The 3412-nt window shown below is 34.1% G+C and overlaps 1 long non-coding RNA gene across 2 annotated transcripts; it reads left to right on the plus strand.

Annotated features, from left to right (window-relative positions):
• The first annotated feature begins 475 nt into the window (after positions 1–475).
• LOC139846727 (uncharacterized) lies at positions 476–3103 on the plus strand. Of its 2 annotated transcripts, none has more exons than XR_011759155.1 (2): positions 476–651; positions 2401–3103. It is a non-coding gene; the product is annotated as an uncharacterized lncRNA (long non-coding RNA). The 2 variants fall into 2 exon arrangements; XR_011759154.1 differs by lacking the exon at positions 476–651 and adding an exon at positions 1221–2008.
• The last annotated feature ends 309 nt before the right edge of the window (positions 3104–3412 follow it).

Consider the following 3412-nt stretch of genomic DNA (forward strand, 5'->3'; position numbering starts at 1 on the left):
GCAAGGTTTTTAACGAGGCAGTATTAATTGCTCTTTAAAAAAATTACCATCCAAGGGGGAGTGTTGTAAATTTAGTAGTTAAATATGGATGGTAATTAGTCAAATATGGATAGTAAAATTTTTACTATATATATGTGCATAATGTAAGTTACAAAAACACACATATACATTAAATACATCACACCTCTCTTCAACCTCTTTCTCTCCTATATCTTCTACAACACATCTCTCTTTTATTGGTTCTTTCAATTTGAATATATTGAACCAGGCCATTAAAGATAGTTATAAGCCTACTGAAATATAACATCCTTTATATTTAGGATTATAATGATTTGTGCCAAATTGTAAAATAAAATATTGTGACTTGAGCTCCAAGTCCATATGGCCGATCAGTTTTGGATGAGGGAGGGGGTTTTGTGTAACTTTGTGAGATTATTAGATGTATGGTTTTTACCAAATCTCATTCATACATTTGCCCAACTTTTTCTTTTCCCTATCTTTTCTTTCTTGGCCATAAACTTCATCACCACCATCATCACCATCGACAACCACCAATCACCATCAACTCTCCATCAAAATCCAAACTTGATTGTAGTCTTGTGCTCGTATCGATCTCCTCTACGCATCTATCTTTTCAATTTCGCTTTTTATGTATATTTATGAAACCCTAACTTTTTAAATCTTTGAATTTGTTCATAATTCATAGTGTAACATAGCCTATGGCTCGAGTCTTTACTTGTATGTATACGTATGTGTGTTTAAATTAACGTAAGATTGTTTTTAGAAAATCCCGAATTTGGATCTAATTTTCTGCGTTAGTAGATGATGTTAGTTGTATGATACTATTTAAGATTTTTATTGTTCATGAATAGTACATATGTTTTCACAAAGAATACTCGCTAATTGGGCCAAGGGTTCAAAAGATATAATCAAAAATACGATTTCTGAAAACTGATTTGACATAGTTAAACGTATTATGTTACTACGGTTTTTTTACATTGATTTAGGACTTGGGGATTTTATAGAGGTTTTTTAACTTAAAATCAAAGCTTCTCGAAATAGAGGTAACTGAAATGGAGTTGCGGTTATTTAAACGTGAATTTTTAAAGTTACTGCAGTATTGTTGAATTTTAACCGGTGAATTTGTAAACGAATTGAGTTTGTAAATTATTGACACGGGATCAAGTTCTGAAACTTTTTGTAATTTTTTAATATAAGTTGGTAAAATGAGCTATATTACTTGTCTTTTGTTCGAATATATAAAGCTTATGTAGTGTTCAGTAGTGTTGAAGTGCTAGCTGGTTTAAATCAAGTAGTGACACTACCGAGCACTACTGTTTACCAAAATACTTAACATGTAACAGTGAACTTGTGTAGTGAACATCCAAATTCAGTTGACATTCATTTTTAGTCAACACTTGTGAGTCAAAGGATTCTTAAACTATACACGTGACGTTTATCACATGTCTGTTTTCCGAAACAAGTTAAACTTTGGAATTTTGTTAAAGACATTTGAGTTGGATTCGAGCTATAGGATTATGATTGCATTTTGACCTTACCTAGTTATTTGACATTTTTTTACCAACTTATATCTCTAGGTTGAGTACCACGAACTACAGTGCTTTCGTTTGCTATCATTGTTTGTGATTTACTTGTTATGCTTACGAGTTGAGTTTATAGCTCCATTTTTCAACTGTTTATATTTTTGGGCTGAAAAATACATGCGAGGCATGTTTACCGTTTTTCAAAGTTTATTTTACGTTCATGCATGCTTAAACTGTTTTACTGTTTGGACACAAGTACTTATTTTATTTTACTATGAGTTTCAAACGAAAATCCCTTAGCTCGGTAACTCTTAACTATTGGTTTTTAATCTGGTGAGTGCGAATTCGTATATATGGATCCATAGGGTTTGACATCGACGTCTGGGTTAGTCATGCTAACACTGTTAACAGACGTATAATATTCGAGTTGCTACATTTTGTTTCGGTGTATTTTACTACAGAGGGTAAGTTATTATTTACGTTAAGCTTGGTTACCGGGTGCTCATACTTTAAACATTTTGATAAACTTATTTTGACGATGTTTTTTAACATGCAAAACTTGTGGACAAATTTATTTATTACTTATGATGTTTAAACCTGTAATTTCGCCAACTTTTTGTCGACGTCTGTTAACATGTATTTGTCATGTACTTGTTTGTTGCATGCGTTGTGGTTTAGAAGTCGAGCTTAGATCAGTTGAAGAGTCGCATGCTTTCATATTGCTAAACTTATGCATTCATATTTTTTATACATATTTTGAAATGTATTACATTTAGAATGTGTTGGTTAACTTTTGAAATTGGTAATCTTTTTGAAACAAATGAATGCACATTTGGTTAAAATGTCTCATATACAGGATATAACCATTGTTGCGGGACCGTTTGTTAATGACGACGTCAACATCAATTTTGGCGGGTTATTACAATCTTGGACTTTTGTAAAGATTTGGGAGTATACACATGGTTTTGCCGATGATACGGGTAATATTTTTTGGATTGGTGACTCCAACGAATCTCGATGGGGTTTGTATGGTTTGTGTTCTCAGGATCTCCCGTGTTTTTCATTGCGGTATTGCATGTGCAGTGCTTCATTTTCTTTGGGCGTTCCTTCTCCAGTGTATTTTGTATATCTCGATGAACTACTGGTTCGGATGTTCCGAGTAACAAGTTTAGCTTCCTTGGCATGCATGTTGGTTTATTGTCATCGAACGGCTTGTTAGCCCTTTTTTGTGTGGACGCGTGCATTGAGTAGATCTTTGGAGTGGTTTTGGAGGCTTGTTGATGTGATTAAAATTTGTATAAATAGCTAGGCAGAAAGCAGGTCAGGCAGGCAAGCGGTAGTACAAGCAAGCTAACACGCGGACGAGGTTGAAGGGGTCTTGCGCTGTTGCGCAACCTTCGGATTCAGATACAAACAGTTTATCGCCAACTAGTGTATCAACGTTTAATTTTTGGCGATTCTAATGGGTGAAGATGTACGTTGACGTGAGAGTTTAAAAGTTAAAAATATATAATGTTGTTTGTGCACTTTGTTTGTTTTATAATAGTTAGTTTTAGATTTTTTTTTTTTTTTTTTTTGAAAGGCAAGTATATTATTGTATAAATAAAATATCTAGCAAGAAGCTAGCGAACACAACACGAGACTACAAAGACACGACCTACAAATCAGGATCGACTAAATCACCAACTCGAAACAACCAAATAAACACGAAAAGCACCAAGAGGAGAAACCAAACGAAAAAACAACACACGAGGGAAGCCTATCACGAAAACATACAAATGCTTATGAGATGTCACTCGAGCTAAGCACGACCCCAACCAACGAATATTACGTGTCCGAGTCAGAGCATGAACAATAATCCTCATCGA

The sequence above is a fragment of the Rutidosis leptorrhynchoides genome, chromosome 5 (genome assembly GCF_046630445.1).
Source record: "Rutidosis leptorrhynchoides isolate AG116_Rl617_1_P2 chromosome 5, CSIRO_AGI_Rlap_v1, whole genome shotgun sequence".
Lineage (NCBI taxonomy): Eukaryota > Viridiplantae > Streptophyta > Magnoliopsida > Asterales > Asteraceae > Rutidosis > Rutidosis leptorrhynchoides.